The 20,731-nt window shown below is 45.8% G+C and overlaps 1 non-coding gene across 1 annotated transcript; it reads left to right on the top strand.

The window, feature by feature from the left end:
- Positions 1–16,057: 16,057 nt before the first annotated feature.
- On the top strand, positions 16,058–16,132 carry Trnat-agu. Its single transcript has one exon. It is a non-coding gene; the product is annotated as a tRNA-Thr (tRNA).
- Positions 16,133–20,731: the final 4,599 nt, after the last annotated feature.

Here is a 20,731-nt window from a genome sequence, read left to right as displayed (position 1 = left end):
GACGGAACAGTCAATGAATGCAAAATACAAGCCATCAGGTACGCAGATAATTGGGAAAAAGCTTCTGATTTCAGTGAATTTCACCTAGAGCGAATTCTGAAACCTGACAGCTATGAAGCTATGATGAATTTTAAAGAAAAGGTGAAGACTTGTTGGATGCTCCAATACTGCCGTCATCACCGTCTCTCAAAATAAGGCGAATGATGTATAAGACGAAGCCTGCAAATCTTTGCCTCACCCTCCAGTTTTATGTCGGATGTTGGTGTAATCTATGAGAAAAAATATGGAAATCTGTGGTACAACTGACACCTCAGTAAAATGCTAGGTAAGGGCGAAGACCTTCTGTGGTAGTGGTGCCCCTGGTACACGGTTTTTGAACTACCATCATCGCCCGCATCTCGTGGTCGTGCGGTAGCGTTCTCGCTTCCCACGCCCGGGTTCCCGGGTTCGATTCCCGGCGGGGTCAGAGATTTTCTCTGCCTCGTGATGGCTGGGTGTTGTGTGCTGTCCTTAGGTTAGTTAGGTTTAAGTAGTTCTAAGTTCTAGGGGACTTATGACCACACCAGTTGAGTCCCATAGTGCTCAGAGCCATTTGAACTACCATCATCGTCAAATCTGATTGCGATAGCTGACAAGCAGACTGGATTACGACTGGATCTTGGAATAATGGGAACGAGTAGCTTCCATAGATAAAAAAAGCTTTCGTCTTAAACCGAATCAGTGGTATAGCCATGATGCGCCGTCTTACAGAACGATCCCTACTTGCTGTATGGACCGAGTTACGTCGACAGAGCAGTGATGGCAGCATTATAACGTGGGGTACCTGAATTTTTTAAACCATGGAAGCTGTTTACTGCGCTAATTGTTTCAGATCACTTTCGCTTCACCGTTTTGATATTTTCCATACCAAACGATACCAGTCGCTCAATATCACAATTTCAGAATCTAACAACATTGGTTTGAGGAGCATCATGATAAATTTCCGTTGATGTTCTAGCCCAGGATTTTGCCCGATATCCGTTCTATCGGCCCCATACGCCATGCCACAACACGCTACATCATCTAAACAGCGTCCTGTGCGAATCCACTGTAATATATTTCTTTCGTCTTACCAGTTGTTTGTACATTCAAGAACTAACAAGAAACAATACGACTGGAAGACCAAGAACGGAAAGTTCGGAGTTAAAAGGGCTTAAGCCTTTCATCCCTACTGTTCTATCTGTACGTTGAGGTAGCAATGTCGGCAACAAAAGAAAGGTGTAACAATGGGATTAAAATTCAGGGTGAAACGATATCAATGATAAGATACTCTTATGACTTCGCTATCCTCATTGAAGGTGAAGAAAAATTACAAGGTCTGTTGAATGGAATGAACAGTCTAATCAGTTCAGAATAAGGATTGAGAGTGTGCTGAAAATAGACAAAAGTAATATGGAGTAGCAGAATTGAGACTAGGGAGTAACTTAACATCAAAACTGATGATCACAACGTGGAAGAAGTTAAGTAATTCTGCTACTTTACCTTGGAGGCAAAATAACAGACGACAGACGAAGCAAGGTGGACATAAAAAGCAGATTAGCACAGGCAAAGAGGGCATTCCTGGCCAGAAGAATTATCAAACACAAGCCTTAATCTAAGCAATAAATTTACGGGAATGTACGTTTGGAGCACAGCACAGTACAGTAGTGAATGATTCGTGAACTGTAGGAAAACCGGTAGTGTAGATAATCGAATCATTTGAGATGCGATGCTACGGAAATAAATTAGGAGGAGCTGTAAAGAGGAAAATCTGTACAGGAAGACAGATTGGAATACATCCAGCAAATAACTGAGGACGTAGGGATAGCAGAGGAGAAGAGGAAATTGTGGCGGGCTGCATCAAACAGTCCGACGGCTCATGGCTCAAACAAAAAATAAAATAAAATAAAAATAAAAAATGAGAGAGAGAAAGAGGGAGAAGGGCAACAGAAATAGTCACAGATTTGTTTGATCCATGGGAGACTATCACAAAGCTGATTTGAAAGAAATGAACTAGCAGACTCTTGAAGAGAGACGTAAGCTATCTAGTGATAGCCTACTTACAAAGTTTCAGGTACCGCTTTTAAATGATTACACTAGGAATATATTACATACCGTACATATCGCCCCATAGACATCGTGAGAGCAAGATTACATTAATTACAGTACACACACAGGCATGTAAACAGTCATTCTTCTCGCACTCCATACGTGGATAGAACGGTAAAAAGCTCTTACTACTGCTACAATGGAACGAATCCTCTGCCATACACTTGCAGTGTGGGTGCAGGTGTGGATGTAAGTTTCACCTAGGCAATGCCAAGATGATTATTTATTTCAAGTTTCTGCTACCAGTCACTTTTTATTTTATGCTTAATCTAACACAATGCAACGCGTTTCGAACATGTTCTGTTCATCTTCAGACTGGTAGCAGAAACTTGAAATAAATAATTATCCCACACAGTCACGGTGCATAAACATAGCCATTATGGCTGAAAATAATGCCAAGATGATTTTTCAACTGGCGACGGATGTGTTCTTGAGACATCCTTCTCCAGTTGAGCTGATGCTGCCTGTGTAAAGATCACTATGAGACCTGAGTTTCTCCTGGCGTATACAATTTTCAAACAACGTTCGGGAATTCAGCCAGGTAATATTTACAGCGACTGCCGATATTTCGGCGGGAGTACACCCCGCCATTTTCAAGGCACAAACTACAACGGACAGGCGATGTACAAGCAAATTTAAAACCTCGGTTCTTGGAGTAATTCAGGAACAATAACACACACACACACACACACACACACACACACACTCACACACACACACACACTGAACACTAGTGCCACCAAAGATGACCAAAGTCAAAGGTATCGATAGTGAAAGACTGCGAACTACCAGGTGAGGTGACATTGACTCTGTCCCTTTGCTTTTTGACAACGGAGAGAGCAGGATTCCTAGCAGAGTTTAAACAATAACCTCCATCCCTGTTTCCGAGGTTTCTCGCTAATTTAATCTCAACAGCTTCCTTAATAACACTGGCCAATATCTGGACGTGCATGACAATATCTCAGTATTGTTATATAACATAACGTGACCAGTATGCAAACATGTTCGGCAATAAAAGATCTACTAGGCTGCTGTAATCACCTGTGCCGTTTATGTTCAGTACATCGATCTACCACGGTCCTGATAGTCTGACCAATGTATGCCATGCCACAGTTACAAGGAATGCGATATACAACCGCTTTACGCAAACCAAGATCATCCTTGTTATTTTACCTGCGGACAAGGGCAATGCCACCGATGTTTTACACAAACAGGTTTATGTACAAAAGATGCAATGTTTATTATCTGACTCAGCGTATCGCAGGACCGATGCTGACCCCACAAAATATGTTGAGAGAAAGACCAACAGCCTCCTGAAGAAAAGTTGTTTGTCGCAGGACACTATCAAGAGTCTTAACACCTATAGTAATGTTCCCACTAGGTTATATGGCCTTCCGAAGGTACTCAAGAAGGGGTTCTTTTCCACCCTGTAGTGAGCAATATCGGCGCTCCGACATATCGTGTAGCCAAGCATCTTGCTTCTCTGTTAAGCCCACAAGTTGGTCGGTGTGAACATCATATCAGGAACTCAGCTGATTTCTCACGTCGTTTGGAGGGAATGCGGTTGAATGACTCCGATATTATAGTAGGTTTTGACGTGGTCTCTCTCTTCACTCGTGTTCCTCTGTCTGATTCGTTGCGGTTAACTGAGGTTAGGTTTGATGTCCTTTCGACATGTGTGGCATCCACTTACTTTTTATTCAGTGACCAGTATTACGAGCACACAGATGGATTTGCGATGGGTACCCCGTTGTCTCCTGTGATTGCAAATTTTTCTATAGAAGACATCGAGGAACGTACATTGCAGTCGGCGCCTTTGAAACCCGCCTGTTTCTTCAGATATGTTGACGACACTTTTGCTGTTTGGCCTCATGGTAAGGAAAATTTGAATGCCATTTTAGAATATCTGACCTCGATCCTCCCGGCCCGCCGCGGTGGTCGTGCGGTTCTAGGCGCTGCAGTCCGGAACCGCGGGACTGCTACGGTCGCAGGTTCGAATCCTGCCTCGGGCATGGATGTGTGTGATGTCCTTCGGTTAGTTAGGTTTAAGTAGTTCTAAGTTCTAGGGGACTGATGACCTAAGATGTTAAGTCCCATAGTGCTCAGAGCCATTTGAACCATTTTTTTTCGATCCTCCCCAACATTGGTTTTACGATGGAGGTGGAAGAGGATGGTTGCCTTCCATTTCTTGACGTTTTGGTTAGGAGGAAGGTTGATGGATTATTGGGACATGCTGTTCACAGGAAACATACTCGCACTGACTTGTATTTACAGGGTGATACTTGTCACCATCCGGATCAGTGTGAAGGAGTACTTCGTATCTTGGTACACAGGGCACATTTCAATTGCGACACTGAGACTTTGCCAGCTGAGGTGGCCCATCTTAAAGTTACATTTCGTCAGATTGGTTTTAGCAAAAGACAGATTGAACGTGCGTTGCGCTATCGACCAACTGTGCATCGGGTGACTAATGATTACACTGAATCGATACCTAGGTCTACTGTCTTTTTGCCTGGCGCAGGAAGCACTTCCAACAAGATCGGTTGTATTTTACGGAAATACGATGTTAAATGTATTTAAAATTAGAGTGCTTTTGGGTTCTGTTAAGGATGATATTGGTTTGCGTAAGGTGGGTGTATATCGCATTCCTTGTAGCTGTGGCATGGCGTACATTGGTCAGACTTTCAGGACCGTGGAGGATCGATTTACTGAGCATAAACGGCACACGTGATTACAGCAGGCAAGTGGATCTGCTATTGCCGAACATTGTTTGGATAACAAACTGCCTAGTGGCTTCTGTCTCGGGTTCTTCGGCCGACGTTCATCTAATGATTTTTCTGACGTTTCGCCAGCACGAGTGGCTGGCATTGTCAAAGCTTCACCCTCCATTGCCGGTGGTGAACTGGAGCCGAGCTCGCGGGCGCAGACTATATGTACCTGGAGCGCCAACGTCCGAGGGCTTTTCCGCGGTCATTTCCGGTGCGGTTCTCCTCTTGCTACCTGCGAGCCTCAACAATTTTGTATTGTTTGGATACCTGTCACCCTGTGTTATATAACAGTACTGAGATATTGGCATGCACGTCCAGCTACTGGGACAGTGTTGTTAAGGAATCTGTTGAGATTAAATTAGCGAGCAACCTTGTAAACAGGGATAGAGGTTTTTGTTTAAACTCTGCTTGGAATCCCGCTCTCTCTCTCTTGTCAAAAAACAGAGGGACAGAGTCAGTGTTACCTCATCTGCTAGTTTGTAGTCTTTCACTATCGATACCTCTGACTTTGGTCATCTTTGGTGGCATTAGTGTTCAGTGTGTGTGTGTGTGTGTGTGTGTGTGTGTGTGTGCGTGCGTGTGTGTGTGTGTGTGTGTTTGTGTGTGTGTTATCTTTCCTGAATCACTCCAAGAACCGAGGTTCTAAATTTGTTGTCCGCGTGCTTAGCTGGGTGGTAACGTGCTTCCCTTCCATGCTGTGGACCCGGGTTCGATTCCCGGCCGGGATGGGGTTTTTCTCCGCTCGGGGACTGGGTGTTGTCCTCATCATCATTTCATCATCGGCCGCAAGTCACCCAATGTGGCGCCGACTGAAATAAGACTTGCATTTGGCGGCCGAACCCGACTGGGACATTCCGGCCAAAATGCGATATTATAATTTTTTTTACTGTAACCTTGCTTTCTCCTTGAAGAGCCTCATTTAACGGAAAATGGTTTTCAACGGTCAAGTCTACGCACATAAGGTCAGATCGATCGTGAAATGGCTACCACAATGAAAATCCGATGAAACTTTGCATAGACGTATTCATCGTTGTTTGTAGGTAGCCCGTCGATCGCGTCACGTCGCTCTTTCATTCTGAGCGCACAAAGAGCTAGTACAGATGCTTAGAAAGTAGTGTCTCCCGCCGGCAGAAGTGGCCGTGCGGTTCTAGGCGCTGCAGTCTGGAACCGCGAGACCACTACGGTCGCAGGTTCGAATCCTGCCTCGGGCATGGATGTGTGGGATGTCCTTAGGTTAGTTAGGTTTAACTGGTTCTAAGTTCTAGGGGACTAATGACCTCAGAAGTGGAGTCCCATAGTGCTCAGAGCCATTTGAACCACTTAGTGTCTCCCGCCAATATGGGTGCCCGCTGCGAGGTTTCGCCTGATTTCATGCACCTGCACATAACGTACCTGTCCAGCATTTCCTCTTTCATGGCCATTCTTGGCCGCACACAGCACGGGCAGTGAAAGCACTCCTGTACCATTTTCGATGGGAAATGTCTGATCACCCACCCTACAGCCCAGAACTGACTCGCTCTGATTTTTGTCTCTACCTACATGTACTGCTGCCTATGAAAACATTCTGGCACAGACAACAAGCTGCAGATCAATGTATAGAATTGGTAGGAAGCAAAGGCACCTGCCATCTATGACAAAGGCATTGTCTCAGTGGGACTGACGACTACGTAGAGAAGTAGCCAGAATGTGTAATTAATTAACTGTTGCAAACGCCTTGCCAGCCCTGCGTGAACTTGCAAGGCGCTGTGATCGATTCTGTGGCGTGTTCATCACGAAATGTTTCCGTATCGTTAGCCCGTGGTATCGAAATCCGAGACAGGTGCTGGCTCCCGTATCCGCTAAAGTCGATACCTACACTTTCACTCTGAAACTGCAGTACCAAGAAGGCGGCATGCGACGAACGAATTGCTACAAAGTCTGCTACATGCTTCTACACTGATCAGCCAGAACATTATGACCATGGATCTACCATCGATATAAAACCGTCTAGGCGCTAGCAACGTCGCCTGATGAGGAATTAGACGGCGCGCACACACGCACGATGCATGTAGTAGCAGTGAGCGTGCTGGCTGTCCGTGTGTAGAATGCGGAAGGCGCATGATTTATCTTTCACCGAGGGCAGATTCTGATGGCCCAGAGGCTTGAGAATTTCGGTAACTGCACGACTTTTCGGATTTTGTGGCGAGTGTCTTCAGCACATGGTGAAACCAATGGGAAACCATCAGTACATCGTAGGGTTTGGCGCCACCCCTCATTACATATGTTCGACGTCGTTGGCTGGGTAGATTGGTAAAACAGGACAGGCTGCGAACTGTGGCGTAACTAACATCACACTTTAATGCTGGGCAGAGTACAAGTGTGGCTCTGATCACTATGGGACTTAACTTCTAAGGTCATCAGTCCTCTAGAACTTAGAACTACTTAAACCTAGCTAACCGAAGGAGATCACATACATCCATGCCCGAGGCAGGATTCGAACCTCCGACCGTAGCGGTCGCAGGTTCCAGACTGTAGCGCCTAGAACCGCTGGCCACCCGGGCCGGCTAGTGTACAACTGTGCCAGAACACACAGTGCACTGAACATTCCTAAGATGGGTATCTGCGGCCGACGACACGTGCATGTGCCAATATCAACACCAGGGCATCGGCAACTACGACTCAAATGGCCACGTGACCATAGACACTGGGCGTCGGTGCAGTAGCAGAGCGTTGCATGGTCTGGTGAATCCCGATACCTTTTCCATCATGCCGATGGGAACAGCCTCCTGACACTTACACTGCTGGTTCCAGCTCCATTATGCTCTGGGGAACATTTACGTGCAAGACACCCTGATGGCCAAGGAGTATCGTACACTAGTTGCCGATACGCACTCCTCTTCATGACTATCATGTTTCCCGAGGGCAGTGGCACTTGTCAACAATGCGCCAAAAGGATGAGGAGTGGTTTGAGGATGACAGTGGAGAATTCCAATTGATGTGGTGGGCCCCCAACTCGGCCGATCTGAAACCACTGGGAGGTGACTGAACATAGTGTCAGAGCTCGTCGCCCCCCGGGAGTTAGGTGACTTGCGTGTGCAGATATGGTGCCAGCTCCCTCTAGCGATCGACCAAGGCCTCATTGTTTCCATGCCACGACGTGTCGCCGCTGTTATCCGTGCCAAAGGTGGACATACCGGCTATTAGGTAGGTGGTCATAATGTTCTGGCTGACCGTTGTATATGCACAGGATTACCACTTCAGCGTAACCACACGAAGTGGATAGGAGTCACGTCCATATACACTCCTGGAAATGGAAAAAAGAACACATTGACACCGGTGTGTCAGACCCACCATACTTGCTCCGGACACTGCGAGAGGGCTGTACAAGCAATGATCACACGCACGGCACAGCGGACACACCAGGAACCGCGGTGTTGGCCGTCGAATGGCGCTAGCTGCGCAGCATTTGTGCACCGCCGCCGTCAGTGTCAGCCAGTTTGCCGTGGCATACGGAGCTCCATCGCAGTCTTTAACACTGGTAGCATGCCGCGACAGCGTGGACGTGAACCGTATGTGCAGTTGACGGACTTTGAGCGAGGGCGTATAGTGGGCATGCGGGAGGCCGGGTGGACGTACCGCCGAATTGCTCAACACGTGGGGCGTGAGGTCTCCACAGTACATCGATGTTGTCGCCAGTGGTCGGCGGAAGGTGCACGTGCCCGTCGACCTGGGACCGGACCGCAGTGACGCACGGATGCACGCCAAGACCGTAGGACCCTACGCAGTGCCGTAGGGGACCGCACCGCCACTTCCCAGCAAAGTAGGGACACTGTTGCTCCTGGGGTATCGGCGAGGACTATTCGCAACCGTCTCCATGAAGCTGGGCTACGGTCCCGCACACCGTTAGGCCGTCTTCCGCTCACGCCCCAACATCGTGCAGCCCGCCTCCAGTGGTGTCGCGACAGGCGTGAATGGAGGGACGAATGGAGACGTCTCGTCTTCAGCGATGAGAGTCGCTTCTGCCTTGGTGCCAATGATGGTCGTATGCGTGTTTGGCGCCGTGCAGGTGAGCGCCACAATCAGGACTGCATACGACCGAGGCACACAGGGCCAACACCCGGCATCATGGTGTGGGGAGCGATCTCCTACACTGGCCGTACACCACTGGTGATCGTCGAGGGGTCACTGAATAGTGCACGGTACATCCAAACCGTCATCGAACCCATCGTTCTACCATTCCTAGACCGGCAAGGGAACTTGCTGTTCCAACAGGACAATGCACGTCCGCATGTATCCCGTGCCACCCAACGTGCTCTAGAAGGTGTAAGTCAACTACCCTGGCCAGCAAGATCTCCGGATCTGTCCCCCATTGAGCATGTTTGGGACTGGATGAAGCGTCGTCTCACGCGGTCTGCACGTCCAGCACGAACGCTGGTCCAACTGAGGCGCCAGGTGGAAATGGCATGGCAAGCCGTTCCACAGGACTACATCCAGCATCTCTACGATCGTCTCCATGGGAGAATAGCAGCCTGCATTGCTGCGAAAGGTGGATATACACTGTACTAGTGCCGACATTGTGCATGCTCTGTTGCCTGTGTCTATGTGCCTGTGGTTCTGTTAGTGTGATCATGTGATGTATCTGACCCCAGGAATGTGTCAATAAAGTTTCTCCTTCCTGGGACAATGAATTCACGGTGTTCTTATTTCAATTTCCAGGAGTGTAGATTCTGTACATAAGGAAAGATAATGTAGCTGGTTTCCTTTTAGAAATTGCTTACAAATTAATGAGAAGCTCATATGCGAATGCAGTCTTTCTCGGCGTATTCCAATGATGAATTCCTCTCGGCTTATCAGCCGAGTGGTGGCGTCTTCTTGTCGCGTCGTTTCGATGAGTTTCGTACCCATCATCTTCTGGCGAAGAAACTCATCGAAACGTTGCGACAAGACGACGCCACCACTCGGCTGATAACCCGAGAAGAATTCATCATGAGAAGATCATGTTTTACCTCATGCAAGAAGGAGACACTCCCACAAGCACGTGTTGGAACTCAACAACGACCTATCGAGAAAGCAGTTCATCGTTCTTGGTCGAGATCCTACGAGTCTCATGTTTATACAGGGTCATTAAGCTTCCCCCCAGAGACGTTTTATGCAACCTGCACTACGGATGTATCAGCAACCGTATCCAAATGGGCGACGAATACGTAATCGGTATAAGTTCCCTCTCAGACCTTTGGGCGACAGTTAACAAACTCAATCGTACTGTGAAAAATGTAAGTGAGGGCTGAACCTAGATATACCTTACTTCTGCCGCACTTATCCAAGCACCTCCAATCGTTCTCTGTGTAATTACCAGTGTAGCCATACAGGTTTTGGATGTAAGTTTGTTCCGTTTACAGCACTTAATCTTTTGTCAATGGTACATAAACGTTGCCTTATAAAACGTGTTTCACCATTAGAAACAACGAAATTAAGACAGATATCAAAATTGGAAGCGTGGAAGTAATAACTGTGCGGTATATAACCCAATAAAGAGATAAATATACGAGATGACTCAGTTGCCCATGCCAATGTCGTTTTATGCAAACCCACATGACAGAGCAATGTTGTTGATCAGTTCGCTCTGGCTTTGTGACGAGTCGTATATTAACCTTTTCATTGGGTTATATACGGGAAAGTTATTACAGGGTGGCGCAGGGGAACGGGAAATTTTGAACGTTACTGTTGGCAGCACTGTAGCGCCGACAGATGTTCGAAACTTTGCTCAGTTGATGTGAACGCATTGCCATTTAGTAATCGTGGAGAATTGGACTGGTGCGGAACGTGCAGTAGCTGTGAGAGCGTTTTACAAAAATGGTGATAGTGCGACTGGCGCGCAGAGGACATTTCGACAGCATTACCAGCTTGGACGTCACGGACGTGCCCCATCTGCGCATGCGATTACAACGTGGGTGCGTAATTTTGAAGAAACAGGATCTGCCTTGAAAAAGAAACCTCCAGGTGGCATTCCAACGGTACGTACCCCAGAGAACATTGCAGCTGCTGGAGCTGCAATCGAGACTAGTCCTCGCCGCTCCGTTCGACAGCATGCATCTTCGCTAGGGATTAAGCGACGATGCTTACAAAGAATACTGCACGAATTAGACTTCCATCCCTATAAGTTGCAGATTGTGCAACACTTACACGAACGAGACCCAGCGTCACACATGGAGTTTAGTAGCCAGATATTGGCTAAAATCGACGAGGACGCGAATTTCCTTGGTAACTTATGGATATCAGACGAAGCCCATTTCCACCTAAACGGATTCGTGAACAAACAGAATTTTCGTTATCGGACACAGGACAATCCTTGTGAGTTTCACCAGCGACAACTACATAGCGCCAAGGTCACAATACGGTCTGCTATGTCATGGCGTTATTGGCCCTTATTTTTGTGAACGTGAGTATGGTAGTGCAGTGACAGTAACATCCGCTCGATATGTTGAAATGCTTAAAACATTCTTTACACCGAGACTGTACGAGCTTAATCTTAACCTCGAAAACACGTGGTTTCAGCAGGACGGAGCCACGTCACATACTGCTCGACAATCGATGGCAGCAGTTCGTCAGTTGTTTATAAGACGCATTATTTCACGTAACGGCGACAATGCATGGCCTGATCTGTGTGTGCGACTTCTTCCTGTGGGGATATCTTAAAGGCAAGGTGCACCGTACACGTCCTGCAACAATCCATGAACTGAAGGAGAACATTGAAAACGAAATCACTGACATTCCCCAAGATTTGCTACACCGCGCATTCCAGAGTTTTCATAACAGGCTGTTAGAGTGTGAACGCCGAATGGGAACACATCTTTCCGATGTCATCTTTAAAAAGTAAAGAGACACTTTTGGACATTTTGATTGTAAAGACATACTGAATAATGGCATACTGAATACATTCACTTTCGTTAATAAATTACTAGCTTTATGAATTTATTCATGGAAATGACGTTATTTCGAAATTTCCCGTTTCCCTGCGCCACCCTGTACTTCCATATTTCTCATTTTGCTATCTCCTGTTAATTTCCTTCTTTTCAATGGTGAAACACACTTTACAAGGCAACGTTTCTCAGCCATTTATGGTAGATTAAGTACTATAAAAGGAATAAACTTAAGTGACATCAAAACCTGTATGACTTCGCAACTAACTACACAAAGAAAGATTGTGACGAGTCATATACAATGTTTTCATTGGCTTATGTACTTGAAAGTTATTACTTTTATATTTTCCATTTTGATATCTCCTATTAATTTCGTTGTTTCCAATGGTGAAAAAAATGGTTCAAATGGCTCTGAGCACTATGGGACTTAACTTCTGAGGTCATCTGTCCCCTAGAACTTAGAACTACTTAAACCTAACTAACCTAAGGACATCGCACACATCCATGCCCGAGGCAGGATTCGAAACTGCGACCGTAGCGGTCGCGTGGTTCCAGACTGAAGCGCCTAGAACCGCTCGGCCACTCCGGCCGGCTCCAATGGTGAAACACACTTAACAAGGCAACATTTATGAACCATTTATGGTAGATTAAGTACTATAAATGGAATAAACTTACAGTGACATCAAAACCTGTATGACTTCACCATTAACTACACAAAGAAAAAATGGAGGCACTTGGATAAGTACGGCAGAATTGAGTTATATCTGGGTCAAAAGTATTTTGTAGCTCACGACCAGTCATCACTTATTTCTTTTATAGAGTAAGCCTGTTCCTTAACAGTCGCCCAAAGCTCTGAGAGGGAACTTAAACTGATTACGTGGCTATCGCCTGTGTGAATAGCGCTCCAGATAGAGACTTAGTGTGGATTGCATAAAACGGATCGGCAGGGGCCGCTGAATCAGTGGATTCGAAAGGCCATACTCGACGACATGCAACGTCTCAGAGGCGCTAAGTAACTAGCGCCCAGGAAGACAGACATTATTCACTATGCCGTGTAGAATCGTACACCCACGACACATACCTAGAATAGGCTCAAATGGCTCTGAGCACTATGGGACTTAACATCTGAGGTCATCAGTCCCCTAGAACTTAGAACTACTTAAACCTAACTAACCTACGCACATCACACACATCCATGCCCGAGGTAGGATTCGAACCTGCGACCATAGCAGTCGCGCAGTTCCGCACTGAAGCGCCTAGAACCACTCGGCCACCGGCGACCGGCCCCTTGAATAGGGAAATGGACAAGTTTGCAGCAAGGCAAGTCTCCAAATTGGCAGTGCGGCGACGTTTGGACCACCACAGGCTGTCAGCACAGCGATCATTGTTGGGTCTTCCCTTAACGCGGCAGTATAGTGAGGCAAACACGAAAACAAGCAGTAGAAATCCTCGCCCTGTGCGGACGGGTATTATGTTGCTGAAATGTAAGCCCAGGATGGCTTGCCATGAAAAGAAAAAAGGAGCGTAGGATATCGTCAACGTACCGCTGTGCTGTAAGGGTACTGCTGATAACTGTCACAGGTATCCTGCTTTGAAACGAAATAGCACCGCAGAACATCACTTCCGGTTGTTGGGCCCTATGAAGGGTGACGTCAGACTGGAATCTCACCGCCGTCCAGGGCGTCTCCAGACACGTCTTCGCTAGTAACCGGGGCTCAGTTCGAAGCGGGACTCATCACTGAAGATAAGTCTACTCCAGTCAATATGATTCCAGGCTGAAAGACATTTCCGAAAGAATGGACGCGATATACTGTATAATCAAGGCGAGAACAAGGATGCACACCAACCTCGAACACCTAAGGGAATCGGCGAAATGCCGCGAGCAATGAGGATAATTTGCAAGGGGCACCACATCAGTGTTTGGATAACTGAGAATTTGGGTCAGATGGGAGGCGTCATAGGATAGTCCGTGCAGTTGCGATCATCACTGTGTCAGGATGGCGTAGTGGTGAGTGAATCTGCCTAGTAAGCTGGAGATCCGGGTTCGAATCCCGGTCCACCACAAAATGGTTCAAATGGCTCTGAGCACTATGGGACTTAACATCTGAGGTCATCAGTCCCCTAGAACTTAGAACTACTTAAACCTAACTAACCTAAGGACATCACACACATCCAAGCAGTAGAAATCCTCGCCCTGTGCGGACGGGCATTTTGTTGCTGAAATGTAAGCCCAGGATGGCTTGCCATGAAGAGAAAAAAGGAGCGTAGGATATCGTCGACGTACCGCTGTGCTGTAGGGGACATCGAAATAAGTGTCCAAGGAATAGAAAAGCAACTGGAATCACTCAATAGAGGAAAGTCCACTGGACCTGACGTGATACCAATTCGATTCTACACAGAGTACGCGAAAGAACTTGCCCCCCTTCTAACAGCCGTGTACCGCAAGTCTCCAGAGGAACGGAGGGTTCCAAATGATTGGAAAAGAGCGCAGATAGTCCCAGTCTTCAAGAAGGGTCGTCGAGCAGATGCGCAAAACTATAGACCTATATCTCTTACGTCGATCTGTTGTAGAATTTTAGAACATGTTTTTTGCTCGCGTATCATGTCATTTCTGGAAACCCAGAATCTACTATGTAGGAATCAACATGGATTTCGGAAACAGCGATCGTGTGACACCCAACTCGCCTTATTTGTTCATGAGACCCAGAAAATATTAGATACAGGCTCCCAGGTAGATGCTATTTTTCTTGACTTCCGGAAGGCGTTCGATACAGTTCCGCACTGTCGCCTGATAAACAAAGTAAGAGCCTACGGAATATCAGACCAGCTGTGCGGCTGGATTGAAGAGTTTTTAGCAAACAGAACACAGCATGTTGTTATCAATGGAGAGACGTCTACAGACGTTAAAGTAACCTCTGGCGTGCCACAGGGGAGTGTTATGGGACCATTGCTTTTCACAATATATATAAATGACTTAGTAGATAGTGTCGGAAGTTCCATGCGGCTTTTCGCAGATGATGCTGTAGTATACAGAGAAGTTGCAGCATTAGAAAATTGTAGCGAAATGCAGGAAGATCTGCAGCGGATAGGCACTTGGTACAGGGAGTGGCAACTGACCCTTAACATAGACAAATGTAATGTATTGCGAATACATAGAAAGAAGGATCCTTTATTGTATGATTATATGATAGCGGAACAAACACTGGTAGCAGTTACTTCTGTAAAATATCTGGGAGTATGCGTGCGGAACGATTTGAAGTGGAATGATCATATAAAATTAATTGTTGGTAAGGCGGGTACCAGGTTGAGATTCATTGGGAGAGTGCTTAGAAAATGTAGTCCATCAACAAAGGAGGTGGCTTACAAAACACTCGTTCGACCCATACTTGAGTATTGCTCATCAGTGTGGGATCCGTACCAGATCGGTCTGACGGAGGAGATAGAGAAGATCCAAAGAAGAGCGGCGCGTTTCGTCAGAGGGTTATTTGGTAACCGTGATAGCGTTACGGAGATGTTTAATAAACTCAAGTGGCAGACTCTGCAAGAGAGGCGCTCTGCATCGCGGTGTAGCTTGCTCGCCAGGTTTCGAGAGGGTGCGTTTCTGGATGAGGTATCGAATATATTGCTTCCCCCTACTTATACCTCCCGAGGAGATCACGAATGTAAAATTAGAGAGATTAGAGCGCGCACGGAGGCTTTCAGACAGTCGTTCTTCCCGCGAACCATACGCGACTGGAACAGGAAAGGGAGGTAATGACAGTGGCACGTAAAGTGCCCTCCGCCACACACCGCTGGGTGGCTTGCGGAGTATCAGTGTAGATGTAGATGTAGATGTACTGATGATAACTGTCACAGGTATCCTGCTTTGAAACGAAATAGCACCGCAGAACATCACTTCCGGTTGTTGGGCCCTTTGAAGGGTGACGTCAGACTGGAATCTCACCGCCGTCCAGGGCGTCTCCAGACACGTCTTCGCTAGTAACCGGGGCTCAGTTCGAAGCGGGACTCATCACTGAAGGTATGTCTACTCCAGTCAATATGATTCCAGGCTGAAAGACATTTCCGAAAGAATGGATGCGATATACTGTATAATCAAGGCGAGAACAAGGATGCACACCAACCTCGAACACTTAAGGGAATCGGCGAAATGCCACGAGCAGTGAGGATAATGTGCAAGGGGCACCACATCAGTGTTTGGATAACTGGGAATTGGGGTCAGATGGGAGGCGTGATAGGGTAGTCCGTGCTGTTGCGATCATCACTGTGTCGGGATGGCGTAGTGGTGAGTGCATCTGCCTAGTAAGCTGGAGACCCGGGTTCGAATCCCGGTCCACCACAAAATGGTTCAAATGGCTCTGAGCACTATGGGACTTAACAGCTGAGATCATCAGTCCCCTAGAACTTAGAACAACTTAAACCTAACTAACCTAAGCACATCACACACATCCATGCCCGAGGCAGGATTCGAACCTGCGATCGTAGCAGTCGCGCAGTTCCGCACTGAAGCGCCTAGAACCACTCGGCCACCGGCGACCGGCCCCTTGAATAGGGAAATGGACAAGTTTGCAGCAAGGCAAGTCTCCAAATTGGCAGTGCGGCGACGTTTGGACCACCACAGGCTGTCAGCACAGCGATCATTGTTGGGGCTTCCCTCAACGCGGCGGTATAGTGAGGCAAACACGAAAACAATCAGTAGAAGAAAATGGTTCAAATGGCTCTGAGCACTATGGGACTTAACGTCTGAGGTCATCAGTCCCCTAGAACTTAGGAACTACTTAAACCTAACTAACCTAAGGACATCATACACATCCATGCCCGAGGCACGATTCGAACCTGCGACCGTAGCAGTCGCGCGGTTCCCGACTGAAGCGCCTAGAACCTCTCTGCCACAGCGGCAGGCTGGGTCCACCACATATTTTCAGCTTTCCCCATTGATTTAAATCAATGCCCATTGACAGCCAATGTCTTGAATTCCTTAGTGTCTTCATACTAATGACAGTTGGCTACATGTGGTTGGACCGACACATCAGCCGGGAGGCAAAGAGTGTGGCATCTAAGAATGATCCACCATCTATGTAAACAGCTCTATTTTCGTTTCGGCCAGACCTTTCAAAGAAATGTTCATACCAAACTCAATGAATTTGTGAAACAAGGGATTGAGGTGTAAAGATTGTACTTACATTGCAAAACTACATCAGCAAAAAGCAACAGAAAGGAAACCACAAAAGAATATGGTCATTAACACTTCCTTAGAATTAAATTTATGTCACCAGGTGTTCGAAATGCCCACCCCCTACTGTAATACAAGTTTGCGATCGGTGGTGCAAGTATTTCAGGACAGGCTGAAGAGCTTCCTTCGATAAAATTGCAGTTGTACAATGCGCTGTTTTAAATCCTCTTGGGTACTCAGGACTTGTGCGTAGACTTTATTTATGAGATTATGCGAGAGAAAAAAGTCAATGGTGTCAAATCAGACGAATGTACAGACAACGCCTTCACCACTATCCAGCGGTCAGAAAAGAACGGTGTGAGTGTTTTCCTAAGCACACAGGCAAGTAGCGGGACAGACACCCATCGTGCTGCTACCACATACATCTATGTATTTCAAAGTGGTACTTCCTTTAAGAGTGCCGATATCACGACGACAAGAAGTCGTTCGTATCTTTTACCCATTAAGGTTTCTCCAGTGAAGTATGGTTCTGCCACGTAATCCCCAATAATCTCGCATCAAACGTTCACATTCCACTGTCTGTGATATGATGCGGATTCTCAGCGGCCCATATTTCCTACATTCAGCTTTCCATGCTTTGTGAAGGTAGCTTCGTCAGTAAAGAGCTTCTTTGCAGAAAGAACTTATTGTCATGATGTCGCATGTGACAATTCCATCTTACTTACGCACAATCGTTGGTTGTGAAGTGACAGATAATACGGATGAAAGCTGCTTGCGCGCAAAATGCGAACGGTGCAAGACTTAATACTGTCATTTTTACTATTCGAATGACATCAAAAGTGAGTGATACTTCGACACGAAAGTTAGTCTACTTTACGTATTTTCATTCGCTAATGTCGTACGGTATTACATTTTGAGGTAAATCTTCCCAATCTACAAGGATATTTTTGGCTCAGAAACGGGCAGTTCGGGCAATAAGTGGTGTGAGTTCACGAACCTCTTGTCGACCTCTATTCACGAGTCTGGGTATTTTGACATTGGCCTCTCACTATATATATTCCTTATTGTCGTTTCTTGTTACCAATATTAGTTTATTCCCAAGAATAAGCAGCTTTCACTCGGTTAATACTCGGCAGAAATCAAACCTGCATTTGGATCAGACTTCCTTAACTCTTGTGCAAAAAGGTGTGCAGTATACTGCTGCATCCATTTTCAATAAGCTGCCACTCGAATTCAAAAATCTTAGCAGTAATCCACGCGCTTTCAAATCGAAACTGAAGAGATTCCTCATGGGCCACATGCGTCTTATAGAAATACGATAGCGGGAAAATTGGAACAGTTCGAGCTCGCAAAGCATTTTATCAGCTTGTTCTCAAAACGATATACTTGTTCACTGCTAAGAATAGAGTCATTCTAAAATCATTTTACTAGCTGGACAAGAGTGCCTCAAACAGCCTCCTGTATATCCGCATCTAAAGACAAATGACGATCTTTCAGCAGTTTCAGAGACGGTATTGCTGTAGTGGTAGGCTAGCCGACTGAAGTTCTCATCAACACAGTCGCCGTATGGAGTCTAAGCATGCAATGCAATAAATGTTTTCCGTAGATACTGCAACTTGTAAACCTAATCGCATTGTATCAACATTTAAAAGATACATATTACAGTGTTACGTTAATGAACTGAAAATGGATGATGACTTCAAACTGCAGACCAAACCAAAATGTCAGTAGCACTTTCAGTTATCTCGCATGGTATATTTTCGGGCAACTCTGTACAGTCACCAAGAATATTGTTAGTCTACAAAAGGTTGGTCAATCAGATTTACGTTTCTGTTCCCGAACTTCGCGTCCTGTATTGCTGCCGCACGGTGCAATCGACGTAGATAACCTCTGCGAGCTACATCGATCTAGGGCTGATTTCCGTGGTGCAGTAGCGACGCTGCCTGTCCGAGACAAGGCTCACTATATTCGGCATTTTTTATATGAATCTAATCGTTGCATGCCATATGAGACCTGTAGCATCCACTACTATCCTATTCACTTCGCTTGCTGGTTCTCCGTTAAGCCCGTCTCACACGGAGTAAGGTTCTCCGCAAGTTTGCTAGATGGCGCGCATGTCTGCCGGCTAACAGGTGGGGGTGACGGCCACTTTGCATGCTGAACCTCTCATGCGGTATATTACTCGGCGCAAAAGTCAGCTGGTTGAGTTGACTCCGCGAGCTGAACGAACTGTTCCGCAAAAAGCAATTTATTCCCTTACATCTTGTAGCTTCATTTGTCAGGTCCATTTCGTTAATGGTCGTATTTATTGTGATATTTTGGGATTGAGTAAACTACTGTGAGACTTTCGGAAAGTTTACAGTGAAAAATAGACATTGCTATGAATTTGTGTTTGGTACATATTACGTCATGTTTCTGCGTATGAAATTAGCTAACATATTCAATTTTTCTTTAAACTTTGAAGGGCATTGATATCTTTTACCAATCTCGAGAAAATGGATCGTATATAAACCGCTTAGTCGCGAGCACACGCATCAGAATGAAATATTCACAAATTTCCTAGAATCTTGTAAACGGTTTCAGATATCTAAACAAGATTTTGGCAAGCGATAGTACGCAAAGAGGAGAGTATTTCTCCATATGATTAATATTCGAAACTTCCGTATCTATATTCAAGCGACTACAGATTGTTTTCAGTGAAGTGATCTAACATTAGTGAAGTGATCTAACATTAAGCACCATCGATAGCTGGTGGGTTTGGAAGAACATGGTTCAAATGGCTCTGAGCACTATGGGACTCAACTGCTGTGGTTATAAGTCCCCTAGAACTCAGAACTACTTAAACCTAACTAACCTAAGGACATCACACACATCCATGCCCGATGCAGGATTCGAACCTGCGACCGTAGCGGTCGTGCGGTTCTAGACTGTAGCGCCTTTAACCGCTCGGCCACTCCGGCCAGGCCGGAACAACATATCTGGGGAAGTTTCACTTTCTTTTTTGTACCGAGAATGGGCATTTTCATAAACCACTGACTTGTCTTCACATCAGTTGATATTTTATGATTCTGTCGCAATTCCAACTGCGTTAGAACGTTACCGATATGAATATTTACAAGCTCTGCTGAAGCAGTTTCGAATGTGTCAACAAGGAAAATCAATGTATTACTCAAAACTCGACACTGATAATGTCTGTCTGAACAAAATTAAAGGGATAATAAGTCTGGCGAAAAGAAATTGATACTTCTGTTGAAATTTTAAAGGAATCCTACACCCCAGTACATATGTGTTTAATAAAGAGTGATGTGGATTGACACTGGCACAGAATCACATTTTTGCATCTCAGTGACCTGAGAAATATGAAAACATTTAAATTCACAAACTACAGTCAACTATCTCTCAAGATGTAAACAGATTATCAATATCTTTGACAAACTAAAAGATGTTTGTGGTGAAAAAGTACAATTCCTCATTATGTATGCGGTTAGGACAGAAAAGATGGCATGCTATGTGCGATTAACTGTTTCCACATTTCTTGGATTATTGAGGCATAGAAAAAAGTATGTTACCCAGTTTCAATCCATATCATTAGTTATTAAAAATACACTGAAGTACAGAGTTTCACCGGAATTTAAAAGAAATAGCGATTTATTTTCCCCAGACTTATTATCACCTTTATTTTTCTTCAGAGAAACATTATCAGTGATGAGTTTTGAGAAATACAGAAGACTCCTTGTTGCCATCTTAATCGATTTCTTTCGCCAAAA

Source organism: Schistocerca piceifrons, chromosome 2, assembly GCF_021461385.2.
Source record: "Schistocerca piceifrons isolate TAMUIC-IGC-003096 chromosome 2, iqSchPice1.1, whole genome shotgun sequence".
Classification (NCBI taxonomy): Eukaryota; Metazoa; Arthropoda; class Insecta; order Orthoptera; family Acrididae; genus Schistocerca; species Schistocerca piceifrons.
Note: the sequence above shows the minus strand (reverse complement) of the source record. Positions and strands in the feature narration are given on the sequence as shown.